This window comes from Eretmochelys imbricata, chromosome 2 (genome assembly GCF_965152235.1).
Source record: "Eretmochelys imbricata isolate rEreImb1 chromosome 2, rEreImb1.hap1, whole genome shotgun sequence".
Classification (NCBI taxonomy): Eukaryota; Metazoa; Chordata; order Testudines; family Cheloniidae; genus Eretmochelys; species Eretmochelys imbricata.
In genome coordinates, this window is record NC_135573.1 from 253,539,718 (window position 1) to 253,564,289 (window position 24,572).

The 24,572-nt window shown below is 44.1% G+C and overlaps 1 protein-coding gene across 6 annotated transcripts in view; it reads left to right on the forward strand.

Moving 5' to 3' along the window:
• The window catches only part of KMT2C (lysine methyltransferase 2C), a 334,572-nt gene that overhangs the window by 51,035 nt on the left and 258,965 nt on the right, over positions 1 to 24,572 (forward strand). Inside the window, exon 1 of one of the 6 annotated variants that reach the window (XM_077808391.1) lies at positions 2,022 to 2,070. The exons of the other annotated variants lie outside the window; for them this stretch is intronic. The gene's annotated coding sequence lies outside the window, so the exon portion shown is untranslated. Of the gene's footprint in view, positions 1 to 2,021; positions 2,071 to 24,572 lie in introns of those variants that run through there. 6 annotated transcript variants of the gene reach the window in all.

The window sequence follows — 24,572 nt, forward strand, 5'->3', positions numbered from 1 at the left end:
GGCTCAGTAATGTGAAGTCTCAGAAGGTCAGAAACATCCTCTTCAGGGACAGGATGGGGTGATGGGAAGCAAAACTTGGAAACAGTCAAGTCCATAAAGATGACTCATTTATGTATACTTGCTAAAATTATGAAACACGTTTAAGGACATGTGTTAGTTCTGGTTCTATATGATCATGTTCCGGAGATAGCATAATACTATTTTTTTATTGCACCAATAGTGCTTTAAGAGTTTAGTTACCAGGGTATAGGAACAGGTGATGTCATGCAACTTTTCAAATTATAATTTTAGTTTTTGAAAAATAAATTGAGAGAAACTGCTGATACTGTATTTTTATTGGTTAATTTATGCTTGTGTTGATGTTTCTTAGTCATGTCATCTCTTTCTTTTTAAGTGTACTTTAGTTTTTTGGGCTTTTCCCAACACTTTGAGTAGGTATTAATGAATTAACCAGTTTGTGTTCGTTGTGTTTTTGTCCCTTCAGTTCCTTAACAGGTCTAACAGTTTCAATTAAAAGATATATAATTCTTGCATAAATTCATATTAAGGAAATAATTGATTTGAAATATACAGCAATATACAGAAATGCATTTTGTAAGGGGTGTAGGTGGGACTGGGTGACTGAGTGGAATGATAACATGATACAGTATTACAACCTTCACCTCTATAGGTTGTATATCTGAATCCAGTTCAGACTGGTAATGACCGAAAGTTGTTACCATCTGAGAGCTACTTGGCTTATATGCAGTGAGTTGGTCTTGGTCCAGTAGTTATTTGGAGAGGTTTTCCCATAACAGAAAACCATATATGATTTGGCACAAGGTGACATCTTTTGGTGGTAGTCTCAACAAATAAGCCAACCACTGAATGGGCATGGAGACTGAACCTGGCCTCTCATGTTTAGAGGTGGCCCTTCAGTTTAGCGTTAGACATTTTACTGGGAATTAGCGGGAAAGATGGATTGATATTGCCAGTACTGTGCTCTTTCTATATCTGTTCATCACCTTTCACCAGCACAGATACGAAAATGAAGGGTAGACATTCTTCTCCAGCCTTTTCAAGTAATCCTCTCACAATCTCTTAAAAGCACTCTTAGAGATTTCTCTTGAGCTAGGAGTAATAAAATAGATCCCTCATCAGTATCAGGAAAAAGGGATTTTGCATTCATTACTTTATAATTTTCAAGGGAAAAAAGACACTATACTGGTTCCTGGGTCCAAACAAATGTATTTGAAAGTTCAAATTTAATTTGGTGACCCTTGCCTCAGTATTTCCATCTCTTAACTACACAGGATTCATTCATGGTTCTCAGTCTAAAGGATGCATACGTCCATGTAGCTATTTGATCAGCCGACATGAAACACGTAGTATTTATGTGAGCAACAATCATTATTGATATGAAATCCTTCCCTTTGGTCTTTTTTTTTTCAGCACCAAAGATTTGAAAAAAAAATATTTGGCCATTCTGGTAATCTCCAATATCCAAAGATTTATGAGTATCTGTGTCTTGAACACTGGTTGGTATGGGCCCAGTCTTGTTACTTTTCTCATGGACAAACGTGAACCTTATGTCTCTTGACCCAATCTTTGGGATTTAGCCTCAGTAAGGACAAGCTGGTGTTCATATGACTCTTATCTTTTACAGGAACAGTTCTAGACTCCAAGTTAACAATTGCTTACCTTCCTTAAGGAAGTGCTGAGAAAATACAGGAGGCAGTCACCTTGGCCAGACCCCAGCTTCATCACACAATATAGCTTGCCCCAGGCTTCTGGGCCTAATGGCTTCCTGTACTTATGTCATTCCATTTGCAAAAATTGAGTTGGGACTATTAGAACTATGTCTGGGACAAGTCATTTTTCAACAACGAGATGACATTGCTCCCATAGTGATTATAACTCCCTGATTTGGGTAGACAGTTTTGGAGAATGCCTGCAGGCAGTACATCCTATTTGCCTTTTCCCAATCTCTCATTGAAGGTAATTGTGTTGGACACCTCTGGCAAGGTTGGGGAGCACATTTAGAACAGCTGATTGCAAGAAACACAGAGGCTCAGGGAAGCCAACGTTCAGGTAAGAAAACTAAAAATGAGTAATTCGTCAGGCCATTAAATCATAATTAGAACAAGGAAATACAGATCCTCACAGACAACACCATAGTGATATCATGGGGGAGCTCGCTCAAAACTTCTGTGTCAAGAGATCATTCTTCTCCAGGAGTGATGCATTCATCATCAAATGTTCCTTGTGACAGTTCACCTTTCTGGGAAAGACCATTTTCTATTACATAACCTAAGATGCAGATACAACATTCAGTATAAGCAATATTTGAAAGACTCACTACTAGCTTTGGTGATTTAGAGGTGAAGGAAATCTCTGGTAGACCTCATTGATGCAAAGGAGTACAGAAGGTGTTGGAACAAGAGTCAAGTCTTTGTGATCAGTGACATCCTCCTTGAATAGAGGCAAGGTTCCTTAATGCTTTCTCTTGAATATTACTAATCCCAGGGGTCATATTTATAATGTTTGTTTGTGCACTCAGCACCATACAAAACAAACATGAAAACATTTCCTGCCCTGAATGGCTTACAGTCTATGCCCCTTATGGAGGAGGGAATAATGCAGTGTTCTAAAAATATTTTTTGTTTAAATGTGACTTGCAAAGGTGTGTATGTGTGCAGGGTTTTTTTAAAATGAGCTTGTGCCCTTTTTTGCGTCTTTATGACAGGATTACTGGCCTCATGGATTGGGAGTGGAGAGGAGCAGTAGAATAGGCAAATCTTGATATTAGGCTTTTGACACAGGCCCACATGACATTCTCCTAAACAAACTAGGGAAATGCGGTCTAGATGAAGTGACTATAAGGTGGGTGCACAACTGGTTGAAAGACTGTACTCAAAGAGTAGTTATCAATGGCTCGCTGTCAAACTGGGAGGATGTATCTAGTGAGGTCCCATTTGAGTCCAGTACTAGTCAGTATTTTCATCAATGACTTGGTTAATGGAGTGGAGAATATGCTTATAGAACTTGCAGAATAACACTAAACTGGGAGGGGTTGCAAGCACTTTGGAGGACGAGATTAGAATTCAAAATGACTTTCGCAAATTGTAGACAAGTGTAAAGTAGTTCACTTAGGAAGGAAAAAAATTAAATGCTTAGCTACAAAATGGGGAACAGCTGGCTTGGTAACAGTATTGCTGAAAAAGATCTTGGAGTTATAGGGATCACAAATTGAATGAGAGTCAACAATGTGGTGCGGTTGTGAAAACGGCTAATATCATTCTGGGGTGTAAGACATAGAAGGTAACTGTCCTGTTCTTCTTGGCACTGGTGAGACCTCTGCTTGAGTACTGTGTCCAGTTCTGGGTGCCATATTTTAGGAAATAAGTGGCCAAATTGGAGAGCAACAAAAATGATAAAAAGGTTTAGAAAGAAAAAGCTGTGAGGAAAGCTTTAAAGATAACTGGTCATGTTGTTTTGTCTTGACAAAAGAAGATTGAGAGGGGATCTGATAACAGTCCTCGAATGTATTAAGGGCTGTTACAGAGAGGACAGTGATCAGTTGTTGTCGTCCATGTCCACTGAATACTGAGCCCATTATTCTTTATCCAATCTTCAGCAAGGGAGATTTAGGTTAGCTATTAGGAAAAACTGTCAAACTATAAGAGTAGTTAGGCTCTGGAATGGGCTTCCTGGGGAAGTTGTGGACTCCCCTTCACTGGAGGATTTTAAGACAGGTTGGATAAATACCTATTGTGGAGGTCTAGGTTTACTTGGACCTGCCACACAGGAGGCTGGAGTTGATGGCTTCTTGAGGTCCCTTCTAGACCTACATTTCTATGATTCTATTAAGAAACCATAAAAGGGAAGGTGGGTGACCGTTTTTTTTTTCTGCTTGTTTTTAACTTTCCTATATCAAGGATGTAATATCTGCTCCTCCCTGGTTTTATTGGAGGACTAATGGGAGGCTATTGACCAATAAGGTCAGGGATGCAAACTCATGCTCTCTGTGTCCCTAGCCTTTGACTGCCAGAAGCTGGGAGTGAACGACAGCGGATGGCTCACTGCATGATTGCTTGTTCTGTTCATTTCCTCTTAAGCACCTGGCATTGGCCACTGTTGGAAGACCGGATACTGGGCTAGCTGGACCATTGGTCTGACGAAGTATGGTCATTCTTACGAGCTATATAGGACATTTATTTATTATGATCTCTTAACACCTTAATTGAAGGTGTGAGCATGTTGATGTCACCCCATATCCCATGCCTGCTGACTGGCCCCATGGGCAGGGTGCTGTGAGGAACACAGCTTCTTTCTCTTCCCTATCTGCAGCTGCAGTGCTCCTGCCCTGGGATTGGCTGCTCTCTGTTCTGGCACCCCAGCAGTCCTGGGTGGGTGAAAGAAGTAACTGCAGCACCTTTCCAGCTGAATATATTTTTTGCCGACAAAAAAAAATTCTGCATGGCACATGAATTCTGGCCGTGCGCAGTGGTACAGAATTCTGCCAGGCGTAGATATTATTACTAGTTAATCTGCCAGTAGGGAATCTGTTCAAGCAGTACTCAAAGAAATTGGTTATTAGGATTTTCTAGATTACCTGCCCAAATTCATACTCCCACCTTTCTTTTTGAGGAAGAGTTAAAAGCAGCGGTGGCAGGGTAGATTGAGTTAAATCAAAGTGATTTCCATAACTGATTTTAATCACAATTTAAATAAGCAAGCAGGAAACCTAGATTTAAATAATTAAATCTGTATGGATTCCAAATGGTGTGCATGTGGGCCATGTGCCGGAGCCAGAAGGTTTCCCTAGCAGTGACCATTGACCCACACATGCGTCGTGCATTCCTCTTATGTTCGCAGCTGAGGCTATAATAGGCCATATGGGTCGACACTGCTCTAGTTATCTTACCACTGCTTGGCTGGAGTCAGAATCCTGTTACTTCATGCCCTTAGCTTTGGTAAGAGAGTGATTTACTGTCAATTTTTCTTGTGTATATACTTGTAGTTTTGTGTTCTGTAGTTCTTGGTTACGTGCAGGTAGCTTAATTACTATAGCTTTGCCCCCGTTGGAGGGAGACTCCCCCTAGCCCACCCCCACTCCCTCAGGAACTATGCCCTGGATTCCAGGCTTCAAGGACTGTGCCTCTTGCCCATGCTCATTTGTTGTGAATGATAAGCATCAGTGTTGCCTCTAGTGCCTTGGCGAGGCCCACACTTCGGCCTGCTGCACCATTTGTAAGTTGTTCCCGCCCTGAATATGGGAGGCTTGCGAACTTTGCCTCCGGAAATTCTTAATGGAGTAGGCTATGTGCCCACGGGCGCATTCAGCTCTGGGGCTGCCAGAACTGGTGATGCATTGCCCATCACCAGCAGCGAGCATTTCTCCAAGCTCCTCCAGGGCACTGGATCCGACAGTGCCAAAACCTCCGGACAAGCCCTGCCATGAGAGAGAGAAACATTGACACGGGCATAAGAGAAGATTCCTGTCCAGATATGCAGTTTCCTCCCCAAGCTGCACCAAGTCGGGTGAGAAGTTGTGCGTGGATCCGGCTGGACTACCACCCAAGTTTCCCAGAGTAGCGGGTTAGGTAAAGTGGAAGCAAGATCCAAGGGTACCACCACCTACCCTGGTACCCACACTGGCGCCCTCACTGGCTCTTGCACCACCCATCCTATTAACTCTGTCAAATACACCTGGACCCTTGGGATTGACCCAAATGATGCCCTGCACTCCTGGGCACGTGGAAGTGCTACTATCAACAGAGGAGCTGTTCTTCCCATACTCACAATCTCTACTCCTCTCCACGCTGCCACTCCCTGCCATCGTCCCTTCTGCAGCAAACAAACCATTGCTGCTGCCATGTCCCATTGCTCCATTGTGGCCTTCCGGTACTGTCGGTGCCTCCCTTCCCAAAACCATCTTCAAAGTCTGAGGGCCTCTCAGAACTGGAGCCCTTGTTTTTCCCTGCCCCACCTCGGAGTCCAGACTCGTGCCCCACACTACCATACCCCCCCTGCTTGTGATCCTTGCCCCACAATTGGGTCAAGGTCACTGTGGACTGGTGGGTACTGAAGATCATCCATCATGAATACTCCATAGAATTTCTGTCATTTCTGCCTCATTGCCAACCCCGGCTTTCCCTTTAGGGACCCATCCCTCTAATGCATCCTCGAACAAGAAGCCAATACCCTTCTCCTCAAGGGTGCCATAGACCCTGTCCCACTTCACTACAGGGAGTGGGGATTTTACTCCCCATACTTCCTCATTTCAAAGAATGGCGGAGGGTGATGCCGCATTGTGGACCTTTGGGTGCTCAACTTCTTTATCAGGAAAGCCAAACTCCATATGGTCATGTGTTGATTATCCCCTTCCTCCCACACGGAGCCTGATTCACGGCTCTCAACATGAAGGACACCTACCTCCACATTGACATTCACCCAGCCCACTGGAAATTTCTCTTATTCAGGGTTTCCATGGTCTGATTCACCATTACCAATTCTGAGTCTCCCCTTCGGCATAGTGACGGCGCTGTAAGTCTTCACAAAAGTTTTCTCTGTCATAGCAGCACACATACGCTGCCTCTGCTACTCTGTATTCCCCTACTTGGACAACTGGTTCTTCACTGTACTGTCCCAGCAAGGCCTCATCTCACTTGTCCTAGCTCTTTGCGCTCTCTTCACCTCTCTCCATATTTGCATCAATGAGGAAGAAGTCTGTGCTTGTAGCTACCCAGATGATCAACTTTATTGGGGCATGGGTAGACTCCTACTGGGAGGAAGGTTTGTGCTGTGATGAAAGCTTTGCCATACTGAATTCCATTATTGCAGACCTATGCCACAACACCTGTACCACCAGCCGCCGCTGTCTCTCCTTCCTTGGACATATGGTAGTCTGTACTTCAGTGACACCGCACGCACGCGTCCACGAGAGTTGCTTACAGATATGACTCCTTTCAATCTACAGACCACACAGAACCATTGGTCTGGGGAGTAGGACTCTCCTGTCCAATTCTGGCCTCCTTCATATGGTGGACCGACCCTTCCAAGGTCATGATCTTTACACCTCCTACCCCACAATCCCCCATAACTATGGATGCCTCCCACTTGGACAGTCAGACAGCCCAGACGTCTGGATGTCATGAGAGGCCAGAATACACATCAACATCCTGGAATTGAGGGCAGTCAGTTTTGCATGCCAGGCATTCCTCCCCCTCATCTGGTGCTGTCACATTCAACTGCTCTCTGACAACATCACAGCAGTAGTTTACATCAACAAGCAAGGCAGCTCCAAGTCTCCATCATTCTGTTCTGAGTCCATCCACCTTTGGAACTGGTGCATCAAACATCAAATCATACTCCAGGCCATGTACTTCCCAGGCACCCAAAACTCCCTGGCAGATGTGTTTAGCAGGACTCTCTACATGAACCATGAGTGGGAATTGCATGATGCCACACTGCAATACCTCTTCCACAAGTGGGGCGTCGCGTCCGGAGACCTTTTTGCAACCTGCAAGAACCGCAAACTGCCTCTTTATTGCTCCAGAGGAGCCGGGGGGGAGGACTCACAAGGTGACACCCTTCTCCTCCCTTGGACGGGCAACCTACACTATGTACCAGAGGGGTAGCTGTGTTAGTCTGTATCCACAAAAACAGTGGGGAGTCCGGTGGCACCTTAAAGACTAACAGATTTATATGGGCATAAACTTTCATGGGTAAAAAACCCCACTTCTTCAGATGCATGGGATGAAAATTATAGATGCAGGCATAAATATACTGACACGTGAAGAGAAGGGAGTTACACTGGTTCTCCACTTGTAAGGTGAACAAGGCCAATTCAGTCAGGGTGGATGTGGTCCACTCCCAATAATTGATGAGGAGGTGTCCAATACCAAGAGAGGGAAAGTTGCTTTTGTAGTGAGCCAGCCACTCCTAATCCCTATTCAAGCCCAAATAAATGGTGTTAAATTTGCAAATGAATTGTAGCTCTACAGGTTTCAGAGTAACAGCCGTGTTAGTCTGTATTCGCAAAAAGAAAAGGAGTACTTGTGGCACCTTAGAGACTAACCAATTTATTTGAGCATGAGCTTTCGTGAGCTACAGCTCACTTCATCAGATGCATACCGTGGAAACTGCAGCAGACTTTATATATACACAGAGAATATGAAACAATACCTCCTCCCACCCCACTGTCCTGCTGGTAATAGCTTATCTAAAGTAATCATCAGGTTAGGCCATTTCCAGCACAAATCCAGGTTTTCTCACCCTCCACCCCCCCACACAAATTCACTCTCCTGCTGGTGATAGCCCATCCAAAGTGACAACTCTTTACACAATGTGCATGATAATGAAGTTAGGCCATTTCCTGCACAAATCCAGGTTCTCTCACGCCCTCACCCCCCTCCAAAAACCCACCCCCATACACACACAAACTCACTCTCCTGCTGGTAATAGCTCATCCAAACTGACCACTCTCCAAGTTTAAATCCAAGTTAAACCAGAACATCTGGGGAGGGGGGTAGGAAAAAACAAGAGGAAATAGGCTACCTTGCATAATGACTTAGCCACTCCCAGTCTCTATTTAAGCCTAAATTAATAGTATCCAATTTGCAAATGAATTCCAATTCAGCAGTTTCTCGCTGGAGTCTGGATTTGAAGTTTTTTTGTTTTAAGATAGCGACCTTCATGTCTGTGATTGCGTGACCAGAGAGATTGAAGTGTTCTCCGACTGGTTTATGAATGTTATAATTCTTGACATCTGATTTGTGTCCATTTATTCTTTTACGTAGAGACTGTCCAGTTTGACCAATGTACATGGCAGAGGGGCATTGCTGGCACATGATGGCATAAATCACATTGGTGGATGTGCAGGTGAACGAGCCTCTGATAGTCTGGCTGATGTTATTAGGCCCTTTGATGGTGTCCCCTGAATAGATATGTGGGCACAATTGGCAACGGGCTTTGTTGCAAGAATAAGTTCCTGGGTTAGTGGTTCTGTTGTGTGGTATGTGGTTGTTGGTGAGTATTTGCTTCAGGTTGCGGGGCTGTCTGTAGGCAAGGACTGGCCTGTCTCCCAAGTTTCTCTTTTTGAAGTCTATTTTTGAAGGTTTTTTTGTTGAAGTATGGCTACTTTTAAATCTGTTATAGAATGTCCAGGGAGATTGAAGTGTTCTCCTACTGGCTTTTGTATGTTACCATTCCTGATGTCTGATTTGTGTCCATTTATTCTTTTACGTAGAGACCGTCCGGTTTGGCCAGTGTACATGGCAGAGGGGCATCACTAGCACATATCACATGAGTAGATGTGCAGGTGAATGAGTCCCTGATGGTGTGGCTGATGTGGTTGGGTCCTCTGATTGGTGTCGCTAGAGTAGATATGGGGACAGAGTAGGCAACGGGGTTTGTTACAGGGTTGGTTCCTGGGTTAGTGTTTCTGTGGTGTGGTGTTTAGTTGCTGGTAAGTGTTTGCTTCAGGTTGGGGGGCTGTCTGTAAGCGAGGACTGGCCTGCCTCCCAAGGTCTGTGAGAGTGAGGGATTGTTTTCCAGGATAGGTTGTAGATCGTTGATGATGTGCTGGAGAGGTTTTAGCTGGGAGCTGTACGTGTTGGCCAGTGGTGCTCTGTTGTTTTCCTTGTTGGGCTTGTCCTGTAGTAGGTGACTTCTGGGTACCCATCCTGCTCTGTCAATCTGTTTCCTCATTTCCTCAAGTGGGTATTGTAGTTTTAAGAATGCTGGTAAAGATCTTGTAGGTGTTTGTCTCTGTCTGAGGGATTGGAGCAAATGCAATTGTATCTTAGACAATGAATTGTGTGATGTGTCCTGGATGGAAGCTGGAGGCATATAGGTAAGTATAGCGGTCAGTAGGTTTCCGGTATAGAGTGATGTTTATGTGACCATTACTTATTTGCACTGTAGTGTCCAAGAAGTGAATCTCTTGTGTGGACTGGTCCAGGCTGAGGTTGATGGTGAGGTTGAAATTGTTGAAATCCAGGTGGAATTCTTCAAGGACGTCCTTCCCGGGGGTCCATATAAGAACATAAGAATGGCCCTACTGGTCAGACCAGAGGTCCCAGTATCCTGTCTTCCAACAGGGGCCGGTGCCAGGTGCCCCAGAGGGAATGAACAAAACAGGTAATTATCAGGTGATCCATCACTTGCCGCTCATTCCCAGCTTCTGGCAAACAAAGGCTAGGGACACCTGGACATATGATGAAGATGTCCTCAGTGTAGCGCAATTAGAGGAGGAGTGCTAGGGGATGAGAGAACAACGCTTCCTCAGATAAGTCAGCCATACAAATGTTGGCATACTGTGGGGCCTGTGGGTATCTATAGCAGTGCTGTTGACTTGAAAGTATAAGTTGTCCCCAAATCTGAAATGGTTGTGGGTGAGGACAAAGTCAGAACCTACACGATGCCTTTCCTCTCTTTCTGTTATTGAAAATTTGCTGGGACCAAGCTACAGTAATACTTGTAGCTCTGTTCTGGCCCTGTCAATATTTGTTACAGACCTCCTTTGAATCTCTGCTTGCACCCCATCCCACCTCGACATACTCCCAGATCTTTTCACACAAGATCGGGGCTGGCTCCAGCATCCCAGTCTGGGCTCTCTTCACCTCACAGCTTGGTTTTTGGATGGGGCTTGAGGATAGACATGGCATGCTTCACCCTGGCGAGACACATCCTTACACAAAGCAGGGGGGCATCCACCAGGACCTGCTACCTGGTGAAGTGGAAGTGCTTTACCTCATGGGCCCACCGACATCGACACCCCCTGGGATGGTATCCATAGCTATCATCTTCGACTATCTTCTCAAACTTAAAACGTTGGGCCTGGACCTCAGCTCCATATGGGTCCACTTGGCAATGCTCAATGCCTTTCTCCCCCTGATGGATGGCACCTCAGCATTCATACAACCTACCACCATCCGTTTCTTGAAAGATCTGTGCAATATCTTACCTTCTCAAGCCCATACCTTTGTGGAACCATAGGCCTTGTCTACACTGCCACTTTACAGAGCTGAAACTTTCTTGCTCAGGGGTGTCAAAAAACACCCCCCTCAGTGATGCAAGTTTCAGCACTGTAAAGTGGTAGTCTAGACAGTGCATGAGCACTGTTAGCCGTGCTCCCAGCGCTGGTAGCTACTCCCCTCATGGGGGTGGTTTTTTTACAGTGCTGGGAGAACTGGTGAGAGCTGGTGCTGAGCCTACACAGCCATGTTAAAGCGTGGCCGGGGTAGCGCTTTAACATTGATAGTGAAGACATACCCTTAATCTCATTCTCTCCACACTCACAAAGACCCCTTTGAGCCCATGGCAACATGGTCTCTGTCCCATCTCTCCATGAAAGTGATCTTAGTGGCCATCACCTCAGCTAGATGGATCAGAGAACTGGTGGCCATGATGGCGGACCCCCCTTACATCGTCTTCCACAAGGATAAGGTTTCCTTCTGGCTGCACCCAAAATTCAGAACTAAAGTAGTCAGAATTCCACCTAAATCATTGCATCCGCCTCCCTGTCTTCTTTCCCAAATGCCACGCCTTGCACTTGGACAGAGCACTACACTCCCTGAATGTCGCCATGCACTGGCATTCTACCCTCAGCGAACTTGTGCCTTTTGGGCATTACTGATACTCTTTCTAGCCAATGCAAGGGACAAGCCCTCTCCTCTCAGTGAATCTTCAAAAGGGTGTCCAGGTGCATCCACAAATGTTACACACGCACCAATGTACCGCCACCTGATGAAGTCACAGTGCATTCTATGCAAGTTCATGCAGCTACATCGGCTTGCCTCGCGAGTGTCTCATGGCAGGATATCTGTCGTGCAGCAACGTGCACTCCATATGCAAGTTCATGTCCCATTACACCATTGCTTCAGCTGCGGACACATCTGTAGGCCGCACCATACTACGACTATATTTCCTTGTACATCCTCACACCCACCTCCATTTTGATCATTGCACTCTATTCACCCACATCTGGAATCCATATAGGGACCATCACTTGAAGAAGAAGAGGAGGTTACTTACTTGTCACTAGAGGTTCTTCAAGGTGTGTGATTCCTATTCGGATTCCAATACCTGCCCTCTACCCTTCTGCTGCAGACTAGACTTCAGTGGTAAGAGGGATACTGGAGCAATGTCAGCCCGCCTGGCCTATTATAGTCTCAGCTGTGAAGACGAGAGGGACTCAAGGCACACATGCTGGTCAACGACACTGCTAGGAAAACCTTCCGGCACATGGTGTGCATGTGCACCCACTTTTGGAATCCAAATCGGGACCACGCATCTTGAACGTCCAGTTACAGATAAGTAACCTCCTTTTTTGCATTAATATGATATTGCCAGCTCCGAGCATCCAGAAATTATAACTGTATTAAATATAAGATTTTTAAAAATAACTTTTGAATTTTTTTATTTGCCTTCTGATTTCAGAGCCTCAAATTTTGTCTCCATAACCATGAAGCTAGAAAGTCTACTTTTATTAAATAAAAGCAGAGATTGTCCCATAATCACAGGACTCAGAATCTGGGCTTTTAAGAAAAAACACCAAATATTGTGAGGCTTATAATAAATTAATGAGAGATGGCAACACTGAATTGTATTCCCTTTACTAGAAAGGGTTGAGTTGGAAGATGAGGGGTGTGTGTGTGTGTGTGTGTGTGTGTGTATTTAAAAAATAATATAATATACACTTGTGCTCCTTATTCTGTTAGGCCTGGTCTATACTTAAAATGTAGGTTGAAATAGCTGTGTCACTCAGAGGTGTGAGAAATACACACCCCGAGCAACATAGCTTTACCGACCTAACCCCAAGTGGACGTCGCTATGGTGACAAAAGAATGCTTCTGTCAGCCTAGCTACTGTCGCTTGGGGAGGTGATGGTCCTATGCTGATAGGAGAACGCTTTCTTTCAGTGTAGTGCTGGCATAGCTGCATGCAGGGGTTGTTCCAGCATCGCTGTGGCACTGGGGTTGTGCTGATGTATGTCGTCCCTGTAGGGCAGGCATGGCCTTAAAGTGAAAACTCATCCCCTTATAAAGGTCCAGTGCCAAGGTTGCTACTTAAGGGCTAAATATAAGTTGTGATCAGCGTCTTGTGTACAATTCTCTTCTGTCAGGTGAATTTCACCTGAGATACCTCTGAAAAGGAAATGGTATATTAGAGAAATGGCAGCAATGGGTACATTTTAGAGTATAAAGTCTTCTGTAACACCTGGGAGGGGAGGGTTTGGCATAGCCCAGAGGATCCTTGGTTTTCCATTTCGTTCCCTGCTGCTCCTGGCTTTGGCTACTACCGTAAGTGAAACAGCGAGTTCTGCTCATTTCTGATTTCTTCAGCTTTTCAGCATCTTTAAATTAAAGTGTTGTTAGAGTACTTTTTTTTTTCTGTAGTTCATGCACTGAAAGTAGAGTTGATCAATTTGATTCCTACTTTGATTGTTACACTGAATTTCAAATTTAGAGAGGACGAAGGTAATTTGAGGAGAAAATTTTCAGTTATTTACAGAGTCGGAGAGAAAGTGTTAAATCTTTGACAGGTGTTTACATCAAAGAAAATATTGTTGTACAAAAAATTTGAGATCCTTGGGAACCTAAGGCTAATATTAGAATGCAAGGGATTCTTGCATCAGTTAATTAAGTACGTTTGAGTCAATCTACAGTTTTATGTTTAGATTCTGTTTTTGTTGAGAAATATCACCCAATCTAAATCTTCTTATGGTCACTACTAAAACTCCTTCTGTAGTTCTTTAGATCTAATTCTGTTTAAGAATATTTATTGTAATTTAAAGTCCTATGGAACTGTGAAAATGCTCACTCTCTTCACAAATATAGAGGAAATATTCAGTATTGCAATAATATGATTACAACCAATCGAGACACATCTAGGAATAAACAGGTTTGAATGAAAAAATTAAGTGTACATGTTGAAATCCTATCAGTGGGTTATATTGCTACTATTTGATATTTTTCCTGCTTTTTACGACGAAACTAGGGAGTTTTTAAATTTAAGAAAGAAGATGTTCAAGAGATCTGATTATTTAAAATTGTAATAGTTCATGGAGGATTTGAAACCGATTAAGCATTATGCAAATATGAGTAGAATTACTACAGTTCATTTTATTTCATTATTTTGTCAATTGATATTTTATGTGCCAGAATACAATTTGTTTATTAAATTAAATTTTTCTTTGGTTTCTTTGCATTAAATCCTCAATGTGTTTGGAGCACTTCTTGGTTAATGAATTCTATTTCTGTGATGATATCTGTTTTAAACACGAATGGTATAATCCCTCCTCCCCTCCCCCCAAGAGCTTTGTGGGGGAAAAAAATCGGTGAGAATCTCATCACAAAACACTTGACGATAGCTAGACCGCTCGTGTACTGAGACTGCCATCTGTAATGCTAACAAATATTGACTGTGTATATTCATCAGTTGTTGTGGTCTTACACTTCAGTGGCTACAGCAGCACAGCTATCATGTTGATGTAGCGTAGACTCTTCCTACGTTGACGGAAGAGTTTTTTCCATCCATATAGATAATCCACCTCTCCAAGAGGCGGTAGCAAGGTTAACAGAAGAATTCTGCCATCCACCCAATAGGGTCTACAGTGTGTATTGGTCTCCCTAACTACGTTACACAGGGTGCAGATTTTTTCACAGTCCTGTGTAGTGTAGTGAGGTCAGTCTGGTTTTTAGGTGTAGACCAGGCCCCAGATTGTAAGCTCCGTGGACAGGGTCCATCTTTTTCTTTTTTGTTTGTATGGTGCCTAGCACCATGGGGGCCTCGTCCATGCCTAGGTCTCTTAGGTGCTAGAGTAATACAAATAATAAGTCTTTTTGTGATGGTGATGGGGAGGTTGAGGTAGGGAGTGCTGGAAGGTTGGCATCCCTACTGGAGCAGAGTTAAGGCTGTGATATGTTGTCTGAGGTCTGGTCTACACTACAAATTTAGGTTGACGTAAGTTGCCTTGCATTGACCTAGTTGTGCATGTATCTACACTTAAATTTGTCTCCCACCAATGTAAGTGCCTTGTTACAGTGATGTAGTAACACCATTTCTCCAAATGGCATTGAGCCATGGTTGATGTATTGATGTCAACGGAGCACAAGTGTTGATATTGTGTTACTTATGTTGACCCTAACAGTCCTCCAGCAGCTGTCCCACAATGCCTGACATGGACTGCTCTGGTCACAGTTGTGAACTCCTCTGCCCAGGGATCACGGAAACCAAAAGGCCCCCCCACCCCTTTAAAGCCCTGCAGATTTTGAAATGCCTTTTCCTGATTGTCTAGCTTGGCAAGCACACCTAGCAGCTCTCCATTGTTATGTGCAGCTGCCCAGCTGACCAGGCCAGCTACGTGCTCCAGACACATTGCGTTGGAGAAAACAGGAGATATTGGGTCTCCTGGTCCTGTGGGGAGACGAGGCCGTGCAAGCACAGCTATGGACCAGGTATAGGAACATGTACATCTACGAGCAGATTTCACGGGAGATGCAGGCGAAGGGATACAACAGGGATCCACAGTAGTGCCGCTTGAAAATGAAGGAACTGCTTCAGGCATATCAAAAGGCCAGGGAGGCCAACAGTTGATCTGGTGCCCAGCCACAGACCTTCTGCTTTTACAAAGAGCTGCATGCCATACTTGGTGAAGACTCCTCCACCACCTCTCTCACCGCCATGGATCCCTCTGAGGAGATTGTGTAACAGGCCCTTGGCATGAACAGCCAGGAGAAGTGAAGGAAGAAGAGAAGCAGGATGGGGGAAGAGGTGATCGGGGGGTGTCCAGCTATGTCTTGAGCCAGGACCTGTTGAAGACTCCACTCAGTCCAGTCTGAGCGTGGGCCAGCTCGATGCTGGGGAAGGAACCCCAGGTAAGTGTGTAATTGTATTCCCCATTACAGTGATGTACTGATGGTGCCCCCAGCTTAGCAGGACACAGCTATCAACTTTTCATTAATTTACTTGTACTAGAAGAAGTAGCGGTATAACAAAGAGATGTAGCATTGTTATCTGTTTTCATTCCCTTGTGGAGTTAGGTAAGGGGGAACATATGGAGCACTTTGTTTATGAACACAGGGAAGTACCTTGAATGCCCCTGAGAGATCTTGAAACTTTCATAGAGGCACTCTGCAATCCTTTCCCAAAGGTTTCTAGGGATAGCAGCCTTATTTCTTCCTCTGTGGTAGGACGTTTTCCCATGCCAGTCAGCGATAACTTTGGCAGGCACCATTGCAGTAAACAGGCTATCCGCATACGGCCTTGGGTGCATCAGGACACCAGCAGCAGCTGTGCTCTCTGTGCCTTTGTTACCCTCATGAGTGAGAGAGAAGCTAAAATTACCACCGTTTGTGGAAAACGGTGCCAGAATTCAGTGCCATTGCCCTGTACTCATAGTTTCATGCAACCAAGCAATTCCCTTCACATTTCCCTCATCTCTCCAGGCCATACTCACTGTGGCTGGAGCTGTGAGTGGTGCCATGCACAAGCACTCTCAAGCAGACATGTCAATAAATATGTCTTGTTTAAAACTTCAGGGGAGCAAGGGAAGGGAGTTCTGAATCTTAACTTTCACTTTCAGTTGTGACTATATTGACAATGGTACCTCTGTGTTTTATCTGCAGCTGCTGCTGTTGTGGACTTGTGGGGCTCCCCCTCCATACCTGTGGAACACCTGAGCCAGATAAGGAGGAGAAAGAATAGGACTTGGTATGACATGCTGTATGAGATACTGCAAGCCAGTGCTGCGTCAGACAGTGAGCAGAGGGGTTGGAAGATGAACATTGCAGACCGCTTGGAGAAGGAAAGAGGGACAGGAGAAAGGCCCAGGAGTCCCAGCAGGAGAAAAAAGAGGGAGATGCATCAGGACATAATGGGGCTTCTCTGGGAGCAGAGACAGATGCTGCAGACTCTTGTGGATCTACAGGTTCAACAATCCCGTGCTCGCCTCCCTTTGCAGTCCATGGAGAACTCTATTACAGCACCTCCCTGCATCCCCCCTCAACATGACATGTGGCATCAGGAGCTACATCCCTACCACTCTGCCCCAGGGGTACATTAAGGACAACCACAGCTTCACATACACTGACCTGTGGGGGTCCTGGTGGCTGTATGTGGAGGTAAAATGGACATTAATGTTTTTTCCCCTTGTTAAGATCAGCTCTATTAATTTATTAAGTTTTTAATACATTTGATTTTTAATTGCACCGATTTCTCTTTGAACTGGTTTTGTTACTGAATAAAATTATATTATTTGGAAAATGATTTATCTTTATTCGCTCACAAAAAATGCTGCAGAGTGCCTAGCATTTCTGAAAGGACCCACTTACTGTACAGTGTGACAAATACAGTGTAATAATCATAAATGTACAGCAAGCCCTGCAAAATTAATAGGTGCATTGATGGTGCACATCTATGAATATAACACTTTAAGCACCGCACAATTCTTAACGGGCCACAAAACAGCAGGTAGAGCATAATACACTACAACACGTTACTGTGGCTCACTGTTGAAGTGCTCTTTCAAAACCTTCCTGAGCCCTATAACTCTGCATCGAGCTCTTCTAATAGATAATAGATGTTCTTCTAATAGATGTTCAAAATCTTCAGGCAGCTGCTCCACCTCTTCCCTCCACCCTGGCAGCAACTTTTCCCTCTTTGCTTCACAGATATTATGCAGGATACAGGAGGCAGCTATAACCATTGGGATGTGTTTTCCACTGAGATCCAATCTTGTGAGTAAACAACGCCAGCATCCCTTAAGTCTACGAAAAATGCATTCAACTGTCATTCTGCATCTGGTGAACTGGTAGTTGAATCTTTCCTTGGTGCTGTCAAGGTAGCTGGTGTGTGTACAGCTTTACAAGCCAGGGCAGTAAGGGGTAGGCTGGGTCCCCCAGGATCACTACTGGCATTTCAACATCACCAATGATAATCCACTAGTTGGGAAAGAAAGTCACTGCTTGTAGCTTTCTGAACAGTCCTGTGTTCTTAAAGAGCATCATGCACCTTTTCTGACCAGCCAGCGTTGATGTCAGTGAAGTGTCCCCACTGATCCACCAATGCTTGCATAACCATAGAAAAGCTGCTGTTTCTGTTGATTTGCTCCGAGGCAAAGTGGTCTGGTGTCTGAATATGGATATGCATGCCGTCTATCGCCCCACCACCCTATCCGTGGCCCCACAAAGTCACGGGATCTCCTGGTAAGCCTCCTTCTGGCCCTAGCTAAAATGGCCATCTATAAAACCAGAGTGAGGAGGTTGGCTGATGGAGTTTCCTGTGACTGTGGGGCCTATTTCCGATCCTCGGTCTGTTCACGTATCCGGGCAAAGTTCCTCTGGGTGGCGTCCACTGACTCCCTTGACGCCTTTGAGGAGCAGTGGGCGCTGTCCGGGGTTCTCTGCTCTGTGTCCCCATCCAGTTCCCTTCTTTTGACCCTTTGACCACACTCCTGTCCCTGTTGTTTCATTAGTTGTCCCCCGGATTTATTTGGTGTCCAGGTCCTGTGGATCCCCCTCTTAGGCTGGGAGGGGATCCTTTAGCAGTGGACGGGTTCGCCTGCCCACTTCCCGGATCCCAATAGGATCGCCCCGCCACAGTTCGGAAATCCTATTGCTGCAATTTACATCCGCTATGTCCTGCGCTCTGCTGAGAGTCACAGTCCTGCGTAACAGAAGATGATTTATGGGCCTACACACTTTGGTGACAACAGCCTCCGCAGTGTATTTTCCAACTCCAAACCAACTTCCCACTGATTGGTAGCAATCTGATGTTGCAAGCTTCCACACTGCAATTGCCACTCACTTCTCCACTGCCAGTGCAGCTCTCTTTGGTGTGCCTGCACTGAAGGGCTGAAGCGAGCTTGACACATGGATCCAGGAATGTGGCCTTGTGCATCCAAAGGTTTTTCAGTCGCCCCTCATTATCCCAAGCCCTTATTATGATGCAGTCCCACCAGTCAGTGCTTGTTTCTCCAGAAGCAGTGCTCCACCATTTGCAGCTGCTCTGTGAACACCAACAACAACCTATGTGCCACAGCAATCTGTCCTCCATGAAATAGTCATTTTCTTCACGATTCGGTTCTTCTTACAGCTCTGCAAATACTGGAGGATTGTGCGTCCTGTGCTTGTAAAACTTATGACACTAGTGCATGGCTGTGCAGGCTTCTGTCACGGGTGCTGGACAGTGAGGATGGCCATGGTGGTTCATGGGATTATCTGAAAAAGGCATGAAAATTATGGGTTGTAGATGACATTATGGGATGGAGACAGTTGCATGCTGGGAAGTTGACCCCTTGCTCCCAGTCACCCCGTATGACTCATTTCTGCCCCACCGTACGTTGTCAAAACTTCCCAAAAGACACTGTGCTGGACGTTGGTGGCTTGCACACTGGGATACCTACCCATGGTTAACCCCAGTGCACTCACACAAACACTCCTGGTGAGTACCCACAGTGCTGGTGCAAGGAGCCAAGTGTGAGCACACACAAGCGATATACTAACTGGCAGCTTTATGCTGACATAATGTGCTTTGACCAAAGATTGTAGTGTAGACGTGGTCTGAATTGCTCTCATGGTGTGTGTGTTTGTGTGTGTGTGTGTGTCTCCTTGTGGCTGCATGACTAGAGTAATTATAGTTGTAGGTGTGGTAACTTTTTTAATTTCCTTGCTTTTTTGAGTTTTTTGTTTAAGGATCCGATTCTGTCACTTATTCCGTGACTTCAACAGACCTCTGTGACGTTTTTGGCTTCATCCCTCTGCAGCAGTGGGACTGGAACAGCTGTCAGCCCCTGCCTCAGAAGCAGTGGCCCAGGGCTGGGTCAGCGCCCGGGGATGCTGGAGCAGTCATCAGTGGGGCTCTGTTAATCTCTCTTCTCCCCCTTCCCCTCCCCTCCACCACAGGTTATTTTTAGTAAAAGTCAAGGACAGGTCACTGGCTCCCTGAGTTTTTGGTTATTGCCGGTGACCTGTCAGTGACTTACTAAAAATACCCGTGACAAAATCTTAGCCTTATTTATTATGTACGAGCAATCTTAACTCACATGCAGCATAGTGCTTTTGTGTATAATTAGTCATGTTTTCATGTTTTGGTTCTATTTAATTCCCCCTAAACTGGTATTGTTTCCTGTTCAGATAGGCCTGAACTAGAACATTGTTTTAAAACCCCTAAATTGGGGAGGTTGAGATCCAGCCTGTGCAGTTTTGTTCCATCTCTAGTTCCTGGGTGACAGCATTTTGAGGATAGGCCCTTTTGTTGATGATGGATTAAAATATATTAAAATATTTATGTACACTCAGTAAAAGAAAAGCTAGGTACAAGCACTTGTTTAAGAGAATATGTATGCTGGGAATTCACTTAGCAACACTTCTATTCATTTTTGGGCTAGAGGGTTGAGCGTTAAAGTTCCACATCAGCATGAAGGTCTCAGGCCTGGTGCTGATAATGCAGTGAGTTATTTGAGGACACTGAATTATTAGAAATGCAGTTACTCAGACAATCTGTTAACCAAGTTTTTCTTTCTGACTCAGATGGTTATCCTCATAACTAAAAATCACATGGCTAATTTTCAGAAAGAGTAGCTGATAAAACTGAATCCAAATATTGGGGTTCTTTTTCTTTTTTTAATTATCTGCAAAGCTCTGCATGAGTTGTTGCTAAATTCAGAATGAAAGACACTCTACAAAACCTGTTCTAGTTCTCGCTACGACAGTAATTTAAGGAAATAGAAACAAATTCCTTGAGCAGTGTAAAATACCATGTACCTTCAAAGCGCTTATTATCTGTTATGCATTTCTTAATGTTCTGAAGTGGTGCATGAAGTCCTGAAATATTAACTTTATTTAAAGTATAACTGAATAATCAAAAGGAAAACTTACAGTAATAGGTTCAGAACTTGAGTGAATGTTCTGCAAACCAATCAAACACTTGTGTAACAAGATAATCAAACCTTGTACGAAAATTACTTAATGAAAAGTAAACATCAATTTTAGACTTTGTATTTATATAGACTTTTAACCATTTAGTTGTCTATTGCGATTTTCTCTTGTATTTTCTTTGAAACACTAAATTGTTGCAAGTTTTTATTTATGTGGGTTTTTTTAGTTGTTTCTTTAGAACCTGGCATAGACATTTTATATCTATTTAGATTATAATACAGTATTATAAAATCTCTTCTGATATTGTTAAGTGCTGAAACCTAACTAAAGTAAGCTACAAATATACCCTGACTCTTCATTTCACTTTTTTTTTTTCTTCACTCTAATCGATTTATTTTAAAGCTGAACCGTGTTTGGAGGGCCTTTTGTAGTATATGTGCAGAGGGGAGAACTGCATGAAAACACCAGATGTGGGTACGTTTTCCACTGAAAAGAAGCAATTATGTTTAATTAGTCCAAACCTGTGATTTTCCTAATGTTAATAAGTTGCTAAGATGTGGTGGCAGCATTTAAAAAGTGAACACTGCTGTGGAAATAAAGCCTTTAAAAATGTATAGGATGCGTTTTTAGTGTTTTGTATATTCATGTAATACCTATAACCTAAGATGCAAAATTTTATATAGCTTTTGAAATAAACACAGGGAATATTTTCAATTAGTCGCTGAGCTATTCCATACAGAGTGGTGGTGTGGAGAAAAGTTATGTGGGGAGAAAATTTTTGAACTAATCATTTATTTTGAAAAGCTGGAAGCAACTGTTTTCTTTTGCTGCCCAGAGCTATGACTTGAAGTGTTTTATTGCTAGGAGGTCGGTAGAAAAGTAATTTGGGTAGTAGCTAGAGATATTACCATTGGTATGTGGTTGCTTTTGAGTACTTTTTTAAGCATTGCTGTTTTATACATCACATTCAGTGATTTCAGCTAGAAACACATCACATGTTATGTATATGTGCAATGCCTCTAGCCTGTTTGTTGAATGTGAGCATGGGAGTTTAAAGTGTCTGTTATGTACATGGTAAAGAATTGCAAAGAACGTAACATTAAAACATATGTTTTTGTTCTTCTCCACACTTCTTTAATATTCTAATGATTGAGTCCATCAATCAACAGTTTACTTGTTTAGCTTTTTTTTTCGTGGGGAGGGGGAGGAATAGGGTGGGGACAATGCTGGCAAATGTGTTCTATCCAAATAACTATGCTTCCTCCCTGCTCTGCTGCATGGCGGGGAGTAAATCCACTTTGGGTATGTCTAGTAGTAGGCATCCTTCAGTCTCGAGAGACCATGGGTTTTTGCCCCTGAGAGGTAAAGAATTTACTCAGTTGATTTTATGGCAGCCGCAAATATGGTTGAAGAGACCTACTCGAGAGAGAGACAATCTCCGTTGCATTTGTCACATTTAAAGGTGGTGATTCAACCCTTTGGGCTCTGCCTTCTGCAAGCTCTTTTCTCCTCCGCTAAGCTGGATGGCTTCCTCTCATAACTCTGGAGACCTTTGTTAAGCTCTTATTTCCAAAGGCTGCAGTCTTGAGTGTGATCTTCCCATTTGTCCACATCCATGTCCATTTTTTTGAGGTCTTACTTGCACACATCCTTAAAACGCAGTTTTGGGAGTCCTTTGGGTCTTTTTCCAGATGTCAATTCACTGTAGAGGATGTCCTTTGGGTTGTGCCCATCATTTATTTGGCACATATGCTCAAGCCAGCGGAGGTGTCTCTGTTTGAGGAGTGTTTGCACGTTGATAAGCTGGCTTGTTTGAGCACATCCGTGTTGTTGACTCTGTCTGTCCAGGAGATTCCAAAGATTCGACGAAGACAACACATATGTTGCGCCTCCTTTCCTGATGAGAATATAAGGTTCATGTCTCTCTCCCATATAAAAATGTGCTGATAACACATGATGATACACGCAGATCTTTGTGTGTTCTTTAATTTTTTTTTCATACCCTCTTGTTCAGTCTAGACATTGTGGTGGGTTTTCCAGTGCAGATGTTGAGTTCTGTTTCACGTGAAAGGTTGACTGTGATAGTGGACCCTAGGTATGTGAACTCGTTCACCTCTTCAAGTTCATAGTCGTTGATCTTGATGGAGGGTGCTTCCTCAACTTTTTGGCACATTGTTAGTCTTTTTTAGGCTTATGGTAAGCCCGAAGTCTTGGCAGGCTTTGGAAAAACTGTCCATTAGTCTTTGAAGATGACCACCTGTGTGGGTGGTCACTGTTGCATCATCAACAAAGAGGAGGTGTTGGATAAAGGACTCCAGAGTCTTGGTTTTAGGTCTGAGTCTTGCAAGATTGAACAGCTTTCTAACAGATCTTGTGTGAAAGTAGATCACCTCCGTTGGGGACCCAAAAGCTTGTTTCAGTGGCGGGGAGAAGAAGATCCCAAACAGAGTTGGGGCAAATACACAACCTTGCTTAACTCCGCTATGAATCTGGAAAGCCTGAGACACTTAGCCGTCGTATTGGACTGTGCTGTACATGTGTTCATGGAAGGATCGAATCATGCTTAAGAGCTTGTGGGACGGGGGGAGACATCTAATATTTTCTAGAAGCATGCATAGTTCACTTCTACTGACAAAGTCAAAAGCCTTTGTGAGATCGATGAAGGCTATGTACAGGGGACTTTTTTGTTGTCTCAGTGAGATCATGTTGATGGTAGACCTTTCAGCTGTGAAGCCGCACTGTGATTCAGGATAGATTCTGTCTGCAAGGGTCTGAAGTCTATTCAGGACAACTTGAGCAATGGCTGTTCCCATAATACTAAGAAGGGAAATATCACGATAGTTGTTACAGTCGTTCCTGTAACCCTTGTTTTTATAGAGAGCAATGATGTCTGCATCTCTCATTTCTTTTGCCTTCTTTTCAGCACTGGCAGAGCAACTCATGAAGATGTTGCAGTAGAATAGGTTTTCTGAATTTTATGACCTCGGGAGGTATGCAGTCTTTCTGGGGGCCTTTCCAATGCAGAGGCCATCTATGGCAAGGCTAAGCTCCTCGACAGTCGGTATGTCTACATTGCAATTAAAAACCCGCAGGTGGCCCATACCAGCTGACTTGGGCTCAGGCTGTGGGGATGTTTAATTGCAGTATAGCTATTTGGGCTCAGGCTGCAGGCTGAAATCTGGGACTCTTCCAACTTGCAGGATCCTAGAGCCTGGGCTCCAGCCGGAGCTGGAATGTCTACACTGCAATTAAACAGACCCGCAGCCCAAGTCAGCTGGCCCTGGTCAGCCATGGGATTTTAATTGCAGTGTAGATGTACCTTTAGAAAACTGTAAAGGAGACCTGCAGAGGGCTGAGGGGCAAATGGCTAAAGAGGATGCAGTCTTCTCTCTACTCCCACAAGGCTATCTTTCTTCCTCCACTAAATATCCATGTTGTCTCTGGACCACGTGGAAAAACTGGCTTGCGGCAGGAGCAGAAGCTGCATTCAGCTGTATTTCAGGGTTGCCATCTGTTCACTTAAGGGTAGGGCTGAAAAAATGTGATATCACAAGGACCCTAATTTGGAAAAGTTACTCCCCCTGTTCCCTCTTTAAAGTAACATAATTCCGGTTAATGTTGTTGATGGAGTTGATTGAGTAGTTTTTGTCAGATTTAGAATTGAACTATGTTATGCAGCAGGTGTAGGTGAGAAATGTGTCAACA